We start from the raw sequence: 15,284 nt of genomic DNA on the forward strand, positions 1-15,284 counted from the left end.
CTTCAGGCCCCAGGCACATACATAATAATTGTATCTTGCCTATGGGGCATTCTCTAAAACTTGAAATAAGTGAAAAATTCCAACAGATTTATATGTACCAGTATATTCTTTCAGCTATGTTGAATCTGGGAATTCCCAGGTGGTACGTATTGTTAATGTGCTCAACTGCTAACCAAAAGATTTAAGGTTCAAGTTCACCCAGAGGCACCTCAGAAGAAAGGCCTGGCGATCTACATCTAAAAATCGCATTGAAAAACCCTGTAGGGCACAATTCTACTCTGACACGCATGGGGCCACCATGACTTGGAATTGACTCAACGGCAAATAGTTTTTATATTGAATCTGCAGAAATCTATTGAATTGATCCACTTCCTCAGTTGTTTCACGGAACTTGGGCAACTATTTTATAAAGAGCTGAGGACTAACTGGAGTAAGAAATAAAATGAAAACATGGTTTATTCTCGGATTCAAATCCAGCCCTGGTCTACAAAGAACGTTGTAGGTCCCATCTTTTGAAAAGAGGAGAACTGAATACACGCTACTGCCTCGGCCCAAAAAACATTGCTGGGAAAGCCCCAGCCCTAGCCAGCTTCTCCGCAGTTGCCACATGAGGAGAACTGACTTAGGAATGCTCACCTGTGCGAGGGCCCTACCGAGTTGCTTCCTGCCTAGAGAGAAGGAGATTCAGTAGAGAGTAATCTCTATTCTAAGAACCTAATTATAGGCCTTCTATTTTGCTAACCTGCAAAAAAAATTATTAGGGATCTGGCTGTTCTCCAAAATTGCAGTGGAGGGGCCCACCCTTATTAATCCTTGCCACTGCATTTTTTTTTTTTTTGTACTGGGGGCTGTGACAGGAGTTGGCGTCATCTGGCATAGTGTACCTGGTAGACCTTGGGTCTCACTCATGGGGCTTCTCACCGAAGGTTCTGAATCACACAAAAACCAGCTGAATGGTGGCCAGTAGGGAAATGGGTACATAAAATATGCCATGTTCATAGGATCAAATATCTACAGCCATTAACAATTATGTTGTTCGCTGACATCTAATAATATGAGGAACACTTCCGGAGACATCTAAATGAAAAAATAGGCTGCTAAACAGCAAATATGGTATGATCCTTACTATTTTTTTTTAAATGATAGTATGTGTTTATGTAAAGAAGAGAGGCCAAGCAGAATAAACATAAAAATGTTGTTTTTGGATAGTAGGATTATTGTCACTAGTGTTTTTCTTTTAGGGATTTTCTAATTTTTCAAGTTTTCAACCTTGATTATATATTATTGTTGTAGTCAGAAAAGTGAATAAATGTTATTGCAAAATGTCTCTTGCATTGCATTCCTCATCTAAAAATAAAAAGGGAACTAAAAGTTAATATAAAATATACTAAAACATTATCTAATAAAGGGGGCAGGAAAATATGAGAAAACGGGCAGCCAAGCCACCAAAGCCCAGCAGGTTGCAATGGCCCTGGAGGCCCTCAGTCTGAATTAGAGGCAGTGGCTGTAGGGAGGGCAGCGGGCTCTGTGCTGGGTCCCCTTTGCTAGGTCTTGGAGAGCCTGCAGTTCAGACCCCAGGTGCCGTCCCCACTCCCCACGACCACCCCACAGCCCTAGCAGCGCTGCCTCCCAAGTCATCCAGCCATCCGCTGCAGGACACTTCCTTCTTGACAGTAATATCAGTGGACTATAAGCCCCCTAGCTTCTTGCATGCATTTACATTTTACTGTTGACATTCTAGTTTCTCAGGCAGCAGCGATTGGGACAGAATGCTGCCTCAGAAAGCTGCTGACACAAGTGATTTGCCCCTAGGTGATTTGTATTTCTACACAAGACACAAGAGTCTGAACTGCTGAGACCCATCTTTGTCCATCCCTCTGCAGCTCGGCCTTCTCCCCCTAAGAGGTGCTTGTAAGCGTTACTCCCTTTCACTCCACCTGGCCACAGGCCTGAAAGCTCTGGCCCTTGACGTTCTCAATGCAGATCTTTGTGAGGCCAAAACCAGAACAGGGCCCTCATACCCTTTACCAGCTCAGGGAGACAGACCCCCGTTTACAGGCAGGTACCGCCACCTTCACTCCTGAGGGAAGAGCTTTGTCCCTGCTGGAAGCTTCATTGCCATGTAGGTTTAATGAAACAGCAATGAAAGCTGTCAAGAGATATGGGCTCTGTTATGATCAGTGTGTTGGCTCAAGGGGTGGTGGAAGAAGGAAACCATCAATAGCTCTAGAATGTAGTGTTCATGTCAATTGTTTGTAATTGTAGGAGTGGTCAGGGTTTTCCTTGTCTCCAGTTTGTATTGATTATCATCTGCTGCTTGAAATCCCAACTCTCTGTGCCTGAGTCTTTGTAGCTTCCACTTTTAGCATTTTTGGCCCTAGCACTCCCAGATGTGTTCTATCCTTTCTTTCCTCTTGTGAGTCCAGGCCCCCCTTAATCCATCTCCTGAAATAACTATTTCACCGAGGTCATTCAGAATTCTGGATTCTTAATTCCAAGGTTCAGATTTCAGCATCACATCCAGAAGGCAACCACCATCTCTGGTTTGTTTTTTTTAGTTGTTGTTTGACACCAGTTTGGCAGTGCTAGGAGCACCTGGGTAAACATGAGGGTTGAGTATTTAATTTATTATTGTTTTTGTGGTTTGTAGAGGCCATTATTTGATCATTTCTCATCTGTTGAACCTGTGCTAAGTGTTGTGCTGATAGTTTCTCATTCAGGCCTCACAATGACACTTATGATGAGGCAGGCGGTACTCAGAGCTGAGAGTGTGAGAACTGCAGAGCTGCCATTCACACCCAGACCTGCCCTTCACACTCAGAGCTGCCTAATTCCAAAGCCTGCACTTGTAACCTCTACACCCCATGTCTGATTCCAGAAGTTTCCAATGTTTTTTTTTTTTCCACTCTGATTGGTCCTGGAACAGCATTTGAATACCTACCTGTATCATTCTAGGAAAATGTCAGAATTTTTTTTAAGAGAATCTAAAACTTCCCACTTTGGTGGCAACCTCCTGCTGCTGAAATGCTTCATCTCCCTGTCTTCTGCTGCATACAGTTTACCAAGAGATGCCCCAGGAGCGGTCAGCCAGATGTACACACTTTATCCCTAGAGAATGTCTGCCAGATACCCCTGCCTCCTTTCCTCCTTGACTTTCTGGGGCAGATGAGCTAGACTCTAAGCAAGGAAGCTGGACGCCCTCTAACACCCAGTCATTGGCCTCTTGCTTCATTCTTTCCTGGGACCCACAAAGCCCCACTTGCCACTAAGGGGGCTTCCCTAGGGAGTCTCTGTAGGGGCCCTCACCCTTCTCTCAGAAGACCCTCCTCTACTCCTGTGCAGGGAGGGATCCATCTGTGCCCCTGGCCCGGGACGGAATTGGGCTTCTTCCCTCCCATTCCCCTCAAAATTTCTATGCTGGTTCCAGATCTCAGCGCACATACTCAATGGTCTGGCCACCCTCCCAGTTCCCTCCCAAGAGGTGGTGAGGAATGGGGTTGGCAGCAGGTGGGAGGGAAGGGAGTGGGGCCTGCATGTATCTCTGGCCATCTGGTGTCAGATGTGGGTGCATGAGTAGCTGCACTTTTCTCTTACTTCGCTTTGTGATTGGTCTTAACAGAAGTCTGACAGCTACATAGCTCTGAGTCATTTAAATGTAAATATCCCCCACTAGAATGCCAGTTTTTTCTAGTGTGAGCTAATACTTGACTAATTAACACTGCCTTGGAAAAAAAAAAATTTTTTTTTTTCTTGCTACAAAGTTTAACCTTGAAGGTGCTGCTGTATTTAGAATATAATTCTCTAAGAATGATGTTGTGGCATTTGAGGTATCTACTTTTTATAACACCTCAATTAATTTCTTTGTAAGTCAGATGGTGATTTATTTTTCAACTGCCAGTGTTTCAAATTCCACCGGCAATCAGGGAGGAGGGAGGGCTCAAGCTGTGTTCTTTCTGCCTCTTGAAACAAGCAGTAGAAAGAAAATGTCTGCATTTGATGTTTATAGGTAATTATGTCAGTGATGCAGAATACAGAATCAAATCCAGCTTTGCCTCTCAGGACTCTTTTGGCACTCCTGTTAGTGGCCAGTGGGGGTGACTTGGTCTTGTCAGAAAAATAACTGCTGTGACTCAGAGCCCCAAAAGGACAGGTGATGGACCAAAATACCCCATTTTAAAAGCTGGTTTTTACCCAACGCGGCTTATGCAGGCATCTTGGCCACCACTTCAGTGTGCCAGGCTGCTTGACTGGGGGTGTAGGGGGCACGTCCAGATTTTCCCTGACTCCCTCCTTCCTCTTCTTTCTTCCCTCTCTGCCCTGCTTTTCTTCCTTGTCTCATTTCCAGTTTACATTCAAGGAGGATAAAGAAAAATACAGTGATTCAAACCATAAAACTCACGCGAATCCTATAGATATGTTTCAAATTTGGCTTTAAACTTCCTGACACCAAAAATAAAAGAAGAACTGAATCAGCTATCTAGTTCCCATCATCAGAAGGAAGGAAATGTATCAATTCCTAAACGAAAGTTAAGCTTTTCTAAACATTGAACTCTAAATTATTTGTATATGGGACTTCATACATGGAACGTTGAGAGATGGGGGCCAGCATTCTTGATCACCCTCCTTTAGTAGAGGCAGTAAAGGATTCCATATGCCTGCTCTTCAATGACAGTTGAGGACTGAATCCCTTCAGGTCATGAACTAGGGTTCGAGATGAATTCTATCATGTCAGATGGCTTGGGTAAAGACTAGGCTGTAGGGGAAAAAGGGAAACCTCACAAGACCAGGCACAGTAAGAGGAGAGCCAGTTATGAGTGCCCCTGTCCCTCCTGTCATCCCTCTGAACAGCGTTTCAGGGTCTGGGCATACCAGGCCTGCAGTATGAGCCTGTGACCTGGAGCAGGGGCCCCTCCTCCCCTGCCTCTTTCCCTTCTTATAGCTCAAACTGGCGAGTCACCTGGTCAATGCAACAGTAAGCAGACTGCTTGGCACCAAATGGGCTGGACTTAGAGTTTCAGTTGTTTATGAGAGTTGTTTGGGAATACCAGCTGCTCAACACCAAGGGATCTTAGGAGCAGTGAGATGTTCAGTTTTCTCTACTGGGGAGAAGAGGCCACCTGTCTTATGGTAAGCTGAGCTGGGGTGCAGCCCCATCCCATTCCAACACAGAATCAGCTTCCAGACTCCCTAAGACAGCAACACTCACTGTACCACAGGAACTTGGAGGCCACCCTAGGGGAAAATGTTTCCAAGAGAGACCGTGATGATATGGTCCAAGTATGTAGGAGGCTGAAGGTCTACTTTGACCCCAAGAGAGAATTTGGAGTACTTGAAGAGTCAGTAATTGCATGGCCTTCAGATGCTGTAAATATTAATTTTCTGGGATACGGTTTTCTATAGGAGTCGACAGTTTGTACTTTCTCCAGGGGACTACAGGGCTGATATTCTTTGTTTATGACTGTGCACATGTCTGTCTGTTCTAGAACAGGATGAGTCTTTGCTACAGTTGATGTGGTAAAAGGCCGTATGACAGAATTAAGAGCCCAGGCTCTGGAGCCCGATTTCTTGGGTTTGAATCCCTGCTTTGCCACTTCCAGCTTTTACTTAATCTTTGCATACCTTTATTTACCCATCTGTAAAATGGGGATGGTAATAGTGCCTACCTCATAGGGTTGCTTAGATGAATATATGAGTTAACATATGTAAAGCTTTTATAACTGTGCCCGACACATTGCAAGTGTGTGTGTGTTAGCTATTTTGTTGTGGTGGTTGTTAAAATTGGGGGCTTTCACCTAGATGAAGGCAGTATCATCCACATATGCAGAAAGGGGTACCTGCAGACAAAACCAAAATTTTCTTTGGTGACATTTCCATACCTGATTAAGCCCTAGACTGATTGCCTAAATCTCTGCAGCACAGAACAGAGATGATTTGAGCTTGGAAATTTTTCAGGGTAGGTGTTAACTGTGTTCTCAGTGTGGCCATAGGAAAACCTTATTCATACTCCCATAGAATGTCTGGTTTGGAGCTTTCTGGGATTCTGGTAGTGGACAACAAAAATGCACTGAAATATTTACCCGATAACTAAAGAAAAATAAATTACAGAGTGGAGTTATTTGATAAAATAGTTAAAGTATATAAATCCCTTCCAGAGATAGATTTTAGTTATAGAATACAGGCATACCTCGTTTCATGCACTTTGCAGATAACTGTGTTTTTTTTACAAATTGAAGGTTTGTGGCAACCCTGTGTCAAGCAAGTTTATTGGCTCCATTTTTCCAACAGCATGTGCTTACTTTGTGTCTCTAGGTCACATTTTGGTAATTCTCACAGTATCTCAAACTTTTTCATTATTGTTCTATCCATCATCGTGATCTTTGATCATTGATCTTTGATGTTACTATTGTAATTGTGGAGCCCTTTTGGCATAGTGGTTAAGAGCTTGGCTGCTAACCTAAAGGTCAGCAGTTCAAATCCACCAGCTGCTCCATGGAAACCCTATGGGGCAGTTCCACTCTGTCCTACTCTGTATTGTAATTGTTTGGGCGTGCCACAAACCATGTCCATATCAGACGGCAGAGTTAATCGATAAGTATTGTGTGTGTTCTGACTGCTCCACCGACCAGCCATTCCTCCATCTCTCTCCCTTTCCTCAGGCCTCTTTATCCCCTGAGACAGGACAGTATTGAAATTAGGCCAATTAATAACCCTACAGTGGCCTCTGAGTGTTCAAGTAAAAGGAAGAATTGCTTGTCTCTCACTTTAAATCAAAAGCTAGAAATGATTAAGCTTAGTAAAGAAGGCATGTCAAAAGCCAACATAGGCCAAAAGCTAGGCCTCTTGTGCCAAACAGTTAGCCAGCTTGTGAATGCAAAGGAAACATTCTTGAAGGAAATTAAAAGTGCTTCCCCAGTGAACCCACAAATGATAAGAAAGCAAAACAGCGTTATCGCTGATATGGAGAAAGTTTTAGTGATCTGGATAGAAGATCAAACCAGCCACAACATTCCCTTAAGCCAAAGCCTAATCTAGAGCAAGGCTCTGACTCTCTTCAACTCTTTGAAGGCTGAGAGAGGTGAGGAAGCTGCAGGAGAAAAGTTCGAAGCTAGCAGAGGTTGATTCATGATGTTTAAGGAAAGACGCCGTCTCTGTAACATAAAAGTACAAGGTGAAACAGCAAGCGCCGATGTAAGTTTCTATAGCAGTTTCGCGGCAAGTTATCCCTAACATCTAGCTAAGATAATTGGTGAAGGTGGCTACACTAAACAACAGATTTTCAATGCAGACAAAACAGCCTTATATTGGAAGAAGATGCCATCTAGGACTTTTATAGCTAGAGGGGAGAAGTCAATGCTTGATTTCAAAGCTTCAAAGGACAAGTTGACTCTCTTGTTAGGGCCTAATGCAGCTGGTGACTTTAAGTTGAAACCAGTGCTCATTTGCCATTCCAAAAATCCTAGGTCCTTAAGAATTTCACTAAATCTACTCTGTCTTTATAAATGGAACAACAAAGCCTGGATGACAGCACATCTGTTTACAACATGGTTTACTGAATATTTTAAGGCCACTGTTGAGACCTACTGCTCAGAAAAAAAAGATTCCTTTTCAAATATTACTGCTCATTGACAATGCACCTGGTCACCCAAGAACTCTGATGGAGATGCACAAGGAGATTAGTGTTTCCGTGCCTGCCAACACAACATCCGTTCTGCAGCTCATGGATCAAGGAGTAATTTCGACTTTCAAGTAAAGCTATAGCTGTTTCCTCTGTGATTCCTGTAATGGATCTGGGCAAAGTAAATTGAAAACCTTCTAGAAAGGATTCACCATTCTAAACACCATTAAGAACATTAGTAATTTATGGGAGGAGGTCAAAATATCAACATTAACAGGAGTTTGGAAGAAGTTGATTCCAGCCCTCATGGATGACTGAGGGGTTCAAGGCTTCAGTGAGGAAGTAACTGCAGATGTGGCAGACATAGCCAGAGAACTAGAATTTGAAGTGGAGCCTGAAGCTGTGACTGAGTTGCTGCAATCTCCCAATAAAACTTTAATGGGTGAGGAGTTGCTTCTTATGGATGAGCGAAGAAAGTGGTTTCATAAGATGGAATCTACTTCTGGGGAACATTGTTGAAATGGCAACAAAGGATTTAGACTATTACATAAACTTAGTTGATGAAGCAGCAGCAGAGTTTGAGAAGAGTGACTCCAATTTTAAAAGAAGTTCTACTGTGGGAAAAATGCTATCAAACAGCATCACATGCTACCGAGAAATCTTTTGTGAAAGGAAGATTCAGTCGATGCAGAAAACTTCGTTACTGTCTTATTTTAAGAAATTGCCACAGCTACCCCAGCCTTCAGCAACCACCACCCTGATCAACACTGAGGCAAGACTATCCACCAGCAAAGAGATTATGACTCCCTGAAGGCTCGCTCAGATGATGGTTAACACTTTTTTAGTAAGAAAGTATTTTTAATTAAGTCACATACATTTTTTTTAGACACAGTGCTATTGCACACTTAATAGACTACAATATAGTGTAAATATAAGTTTTACATGCAGCGGGAAACAAAAAAAATTTGTGCGATTCACTTTACTGTGATGTCCGCTTTATTGCGGTGGCGTGGAGCCAAACTCACAGCATCTTTCTAACAGTATCCCAGATCCCCAAGAACCGACTGCCTGGTAAGAGCACTCCTGACTTGTGACACAACCCTAATCGTTAGTGTCAAGGAGAAGCTTGCCTCTCTGTTTTGTACAGGCCTTCGTTTGTAGTAATTCAAGGAGCTAAGATGCGGTGAAGAAAGACCAGGGTGCAGCATTGTTTTACATGGTTCCTAATCGTTACCTGATATGTCAAGATATGTTATTGCCATCTTAACTCTCGAGATTCAGACTCTTCAGCTTGACCTGTAATCAGCTCTTGTCCATCAGAGCCCAAGGCAAGGGATATCAATAAAGTTTCAAACAGTTTTAAATTATTCTTCCCAGCCTTTGGCACAAGTAGTAGGTGATGGGCAGTTGAGTAAATTTGCCTGCAGGGCCCTCTTGTAAAATACTAGACTGCAAAACCCAAACAGGTAGTGTATTAAGAAAGGAGCTGGGGAAAAAAGAAGAAAGGAGGTGGTGTAGATATTTGAAGGAATGTTCAGCAAAGTAATGATTTTGTATTTTTGGACATTATTGCTCTTTTTTTTTTTAAATAATTTTTATTGTGCTTTTTAAGTGAAAGTTTACAAATCAAGTCAGTCTCTCACACAAAAACCCATATACACCTTGCTACGCACTCCCAATTACTCTCCCCCTAAAAAAAAAAAAAAAAAAAAACCGGTCTCTCCCTCCACTCTTTTCGTGTCCATTTCACCAACTTCTAATCCCCCCCACCCTCTTGTCTCCCCTCCAGGCAGGAGATCCCAACATAGTCTCAAGTGTCCACCTGATCCAAGAAGCTCACTCCTCACCAGCATCCCTCTCCAACCCATTGTCCAGTCCAACCCATGTCTGAAGAGTTGGCTTCGGGAATGATTCCTGTCCTGGGGCAACAGAAGGTCTGGGGGCCATGACCACCGGGGTCCTTCTATTCTCAGTCAGACTATTAAATCTAGTCTTATGAGAATTTGGGGTCTGCATCCCACTGGTCTCCTGCTCCCTCAGGGGTTCTCTGTTGTGTTCCCTGTCAGGGCCCTCATTGGGTTGTAGTTGGGTACCATCCAGTTCTTCTGGTCTCAGGATGATGTAGTCTCTGGTTCATGTGGCCCTTTCTGTCTGTTGGGCTCATAATCACCTTGCGTCCTTAGTGTTCTTCATTCTCCTTTGATCCAGGTGGGTTGAGACCAATTGATGCATCTTAGATGGCTGCTTGCTAGCATTTAAGACCCCAGACACCACTCTTCAAAGTGGGATACAGAATGTTTTCTTAATAGATTTTATTATGCCAGTTGACTTAGATGTTCCCTGAAACCGTGGCCCCCAGACCCCTGCCCCTGCTATGCTGGCCTTGGAAGCATTCAGTTTATTCAGGAAACTTCTTTGCTTTTCGTTTAGTCCAATTGTGCTGACCTTCTCTGTACTGTGTGCTGTCTTTCCCTTCACCTAAAGTAGTTCTTATCTACCGTCTAATTAGTGAATACCCCTGTCCCATCCTCCCTCCCTCCCCCTTCTCGTAACCACAAAAGAATGTTTTCTTCTCAGTTTAAACTATTTCTCAAGTTCTTATAATAGTGGTCTTATACAATATTGGTCCTTTTGCAACTGACATTTCACTCAGCATAATGCCTTCTAGGTTCCTCCATGTTATGAAATGTTTCACAGATTCCTCACTGTTCTTTATTGGTGTGTAGTATTCCATTGTGTGAATATACCATAATTTATTTATCCATTCATCCATTGATGGGCACCTTGGTTGCTTCCATGTTTTTGCTATTGTAAACAGTGCTGCAATAAACATGGGTGTGCATATATCTGTTCGTGTAAAGGCTCATTTCTCTAGGATATATTCCAAGGAGTGGGATTGCTGGATCGTATGGTAGTTCTATTTCTAGCTTAAGGAAGTACCAAATCGATTTCCAAAGTGATTGTACCATTTGACATTCCTATCAGCAGTGTAGAACTGTTCCAATCTCTCCACAGCCTTTCCAACATTTATTATTTTGTGTTTTTTGGATTAATGCCAGCCTTGTTGGAGTGAGATGAAATCTCATTGTAGTTTTGATCTGCATTTCTCTAATGGCTAATGATCGTGAACATTTCCTCGTGTATCTGTTAGCTACCTGAATGTCTTCTTTAGTGACGTGTCTATTCATATCTTTTGCCCATTTTTTAATTGGGTTATTTGTCTTTTTGCAGTTGACTTTTTGCAGTATCACGTAGATTTTAGAGATCAGACGCTGATCAGAAATGTCATAGCTAAAAACTTTTTCCCCGTCTGTAGGTAGTCTTTTTACTCTTTTGGTGAAGTCTTTGGATGAGCATAAGTGTTTGATTTTTAGGAGCTCCCAGTTATCTAGTTTTTCTTCTACATTCTTTATAATGTTTTCTATACTGTTTATGCCATGTATTAGGGCTCCTAACGTTGTCCGTATTTTTTCTTCCATGATCTTTATCATTTTAGATTTTATATTTAGGTCTTTGATCCATTTTGAGTTAGTTTTTGTGCATGGAGTGAGGTATGGGTCTTGTTTCATTTTTTTGTGGCTGGATATCCAATTATGCCAGCACCTTTTGTTTAAAAGACTGTCTTTTCCCCCATTTAATTGTTTTGGGGCCTTTGTCAAATATCAGCTGCTCATATGTGGATGGATTTATGTCTTGATTCTCAATTCTGTTCCACTGGTCCATGTATCTGTTGTTGTACCAGTATCAGGCTGTTTTGACTACTATGGTGGTATAATAGGTTCTAAAATCAGGTAAAGTAAGGCCTCGCACTTTGTTCTTCTTTTTCAGTAATGCCTTATTTATCCGGGGCCTCTTTCCCTTCCATATGAAATTGGTGATTTGTTTCTCCATCTCATTAAAGAATGTCGTTGGGATTTGGATCGAAATTGCGTTAAACGTATAGATCGCTTTTGGTAGAATAGACATTTTTATAATGTTAAGTCTTCCTATCCATGAGCAAGGTATGTTCTTCCACTTATGTAAGTCTCATTTGGTTTCTTGCAGAAGTGTACTGTAGTTTTCTTTGTATAAGTCTTTTACATCTCTGGTAAGATTGATTCCTAAGTATCTTATCTTCTTGGGGGCTACTGTAAATGGCATTGATTTGGTGATTTCCTCTTCGATGTTCTTTTGGTTGGTGTAGAGGAATCCAACTGATTTTTGTATGTTTACCTTGTATCCCGATACTCTGCTGAGCTCTTCTATTAGTTTCAGTAGTTTTCTGGAGGATTCCTTAGTGTTTTTTGTGTATAAGATCATGTCATCTGCAAATAGAGATGCTTTGACTTCTTGCTTGCCAATCTGGATGCCCTTTATTTCTTTATCTAGCCTAATTGCTCCGGCTAGGACCTCCATCACAGTGTCGAATAAGAGTAATGATAAACGGCATTCTTGTCTGGTTTCCGATCTCAGTGGGAATGTTTTCAGGTTCTCTCCATTTAGGGTGATATTGGCTGTTGGCTTTGTATAAATTCCCTTTATTATGTCGAGAAATTTTCCTTCTATTCCTATTTTGCTGAGAGTTTTTATCATGAATGAGTGTGGAACTTTGTCAAATGCCTTTTCTGCATCAATTGATAAAATCATGTGATTCTTTTGTTTTATTTATGTGGTGGATTACATTAATTGTTTTTCTAATGTTGAACCATCCCTACATACCTGGTATGAATCCCAGTTGGTCATGGTGAATTATTTTTTTGATATGTTGAATTCTATTGGCTAGAATTCTGTTGAGGATTTCTGCATCTCCATTCATGAGGGATATAGGTCTATAATTTTCTTTTCTTGTGATGTCTTTACCTGGTTTTAGTATCAGGGATATGGTGGCCTCATAGAATGAATTTGGTAATATTCCATCCTTTTCTATGCTCTGAAATATCTTTAGTAGTAGTGGTGTTAACTCTTCTCTGAAAGTTTGGTAGAACTCTGCAGTGAAGCCATCCGGACCAGGGCTTTTTTTTTTTTGTTGGGAGTTTTTTGATTACCTTTTCAATCTCTTCTTTTGTTATGGGTCTATTTAGTTGTTCTACCTCTGTTTGTGTTAGTTTAGGTAGGTAGTGTGTTTCTAGGGTTTCATCCATTTATTCTAGGTTTTCAAATTTGAGTATAGTTTTTCATAGTAATCTGATATGATTCTTTTAATTTCAGTTGGGTCTGTTGTAATATCGCCCATCTCATTTCTTATTCAGGTTATTTGCCTCCTCTCCTGTTTTTCTTTTGTCAGTTTGGCCAATGCTTTACCAATTCTGTTGAGTTTTTTTAAAAAACCAGCTTTTGGTCTTGTTAATTCTTTCAATTGATTTTCTGTTTTCTATTTCATTTAGTTCAGCTCTAATTTTTATTATTTGTTTTCTTCTGGTGCCTGTGGGTCTCTTTTGTTGCTCTCTTTCTATTTGTTCAAGTTGTAGGGATAATTCTTTGATTTTGGCCCTTTCTTCTTTTTGGATGTGTGCATTTATTGGTATAAATTGGCCTCTGAGCAACGCTTTTACTGCGTCCCAAAGGTTCTGATAGAGGTGTTTTCATTCTCATTGGATTCTCTGAATTTCTTTATTCCATCCTTAATGTCTTTTATAATCCAGTCTTTTTTGAGCAGGTTTTTTTTTTTTTATTGTTCAGTTTCCAAGTGTTTGATTTCTTTTCCCTGCTTTTCCTGTTATTGATTTCCACTTTTATGGCCTTATGTTCAGGGAAGATGCTTTGTAATATTTCAATGTTTTGGATTCTGCTAAGGGCTTGCTTTATGACCTAATATGTGGTCTGTTCTAGAGAACTTTCCATGTGCACTAGAAAAGAAAGTATAGTTGGTTGCTGTTGGGTGGAGTGTTCTGTATATGTCTACGAGGTCAAGTTGGTTGATTGTGCCATTTAGATCTGCTGTGTCTTTATTGAGCTGCTTTCTGGATGTCCTGTCCTTCACTGAAAGTGGTGTGTTGAAGTCTTCTACTATTATTGTGGAGCTGTCTATCTCACTTTTCAGTGCTGATAGAGTTTGTTTTATGTATCTTGCAGCCCTGTCATTGGGTGCATAAATATGTAATATGGTTATATCTTCTTGCTGTATTGTCCCTTTAATCATTACATAGTGTCCTTCCTTAGCCTGTCTGATGGATGTAACTTTAAAGTCTATTTTTTCAGAAATTAATATTGCCACTCCTGCCCTTTTGTGATTGTTGTTTGCTTGATATATTTTTTTCCATCCTTTGAGTTTTAGTTTGTTTGTGTCTGTAAGTCTAAGGTGTATCTCTTGTAGGCAACATATAGACGGATCTTGTTTTTTAATCCATTCTGTCACTCTCTGTCTCTTTATTGGTGCATTTAGTCCATTTACATTCAGGGTAATTATGAATAGGTATGAATTTAGTGCTATCATTTTGATGTCTCTTTTTGTGTGTTGACAGCTTCTTTTTCCCACTTGATTTTATGTGCTGAGTAGATTATATATTGTCCGTTCCTCGTATTTGTTGTTCTTGATTTTGTTTCTGCTGAGTCTGTATTTTTCCCTTGTGTTTTATTTTCATGAGTAGGATAGTTTGTCTCCTTTGTGGTTACCTTATTATTTACCTTTCTTTTTCTAAATTTATAACTAACTTTTATGTCTTTGTATCACCGTATCCTCCTCTCCATATGGAAGGTGTATGATTACATTTCTTAGTCCCTCTTTATTATTTTAATGCTGTCTTCTTTTATGTAATAACATCACCGTTACGCTGTGTTGGGCTTTTTTTTTTTTTTTTTTTTCCCCTGTCTGAGTTGACTTCTGGTTGCTCTGCCCAGTGTTCTAGTCTTGGGTTGATACCTGATATTATTGATTTTCTAACCAAAGAACTCCCTTTAGTATTTTTTGTAGTTTTAGTTTGGTTTTTACAAATTCCCTCAACTTGTGTTTATCTGGAAATGTCTTAATTTCACCTTCATATTTAAGAGACAGTTTTGATGGGTATATGATTCTTGGCAGGCAGTTTTTTTTCCTTCAATTTTTTAAATATGTCATCCTATTGCCTTCTTGCCTGCATGGTTTCTGCCAAGCAGTCTGAGCTTATTCTTATTGTATCTCCCTTGTAGGTGACTTTTCTTTTATCCCTTGCTGCTGTTATAATTGTCTCTTTATCTTTGGTTTTGGCAACTTTGATTATAATATGTCTTGGTGACTTTCTTTTAAGATCTACCTTATGTGGGGTTCAATGAGCATCTTGAATAGATATCTTCTCGTCTTTCACAATATCAGGGAAGTTATCTGCCAACAAATCCTCAACAATTTTCTCTGTATTTTCTGTTATCCCTCCCTGTTCTAGTACTTCAGTCACTTGTACATTATTTCTCTTGGTAGAGTCCCACATGATTCTTAAGTTTTCTTCATTTTTTTTAATTCTTTTATCGATTTTTCTTCAAATATGTTAGTGCCAAGTGATTTATCTTCGAGTTCAGAAATTCTAGCTTCTACTTGCTCAATTCTGCTCCTCTGACTTTTTATTGAGTTATCTAATTTTGTAATTTTGTTGTTAATCTTCTGAATTTCTGATTGCTGTCTGTCTATGGATTTTTCCAGCTTGTTAAACTTTTCGTTATGTTCCTGAATAATCTGAGTTCTTCAGTTGCTTTATCTGTGTGTTCCTTGGCTTGTTCTGTG

At 40.6% G+C, this 15,284-nt stretch overlaps 1 protein-coding gene across 4 annotated transcripts in view; it reads left to right on the forward strand.

Moving 5' to 3' along the window:
• Positions 1–15,284, forward strand: part of COG5 (component of oligomeric golgi complex 5) — a 330,055-nt gene that overhangs the window by 275,838 nt on the left and 38,933 nt on the right. Inside the window, exon 20 of one of the 4 annotated variants that reach the window (XR_010322654.1) lies at positions 9,405–9,549. The exons of the other annotated variants lie outside the window; for them this stretch is intronic. The gene's annotated coding sequence lies outside the window, so the exon portion shown is untranslated. The remainder of the gene's footprint in view (positions 1–9,404; positions 9,550–15,284) is intronic. 4 annotated transcript variants of the gene reach the window in all.

This window comes from Loxodonta africana, chromosome 8 (genome assembly GCF_030014295.1).
Source record: "Loxodonta africana isolate mLoxAfr1 chromosome 8, mLoxAfr1.hap2, whole genome shotgun sequence".
Taxonomy (NCBI): Eukaryota; Metazoa; Chordata; class Mammalia; order Proboscidea; family Elephantidae; genus Loxodonta; species Loxodonta africana.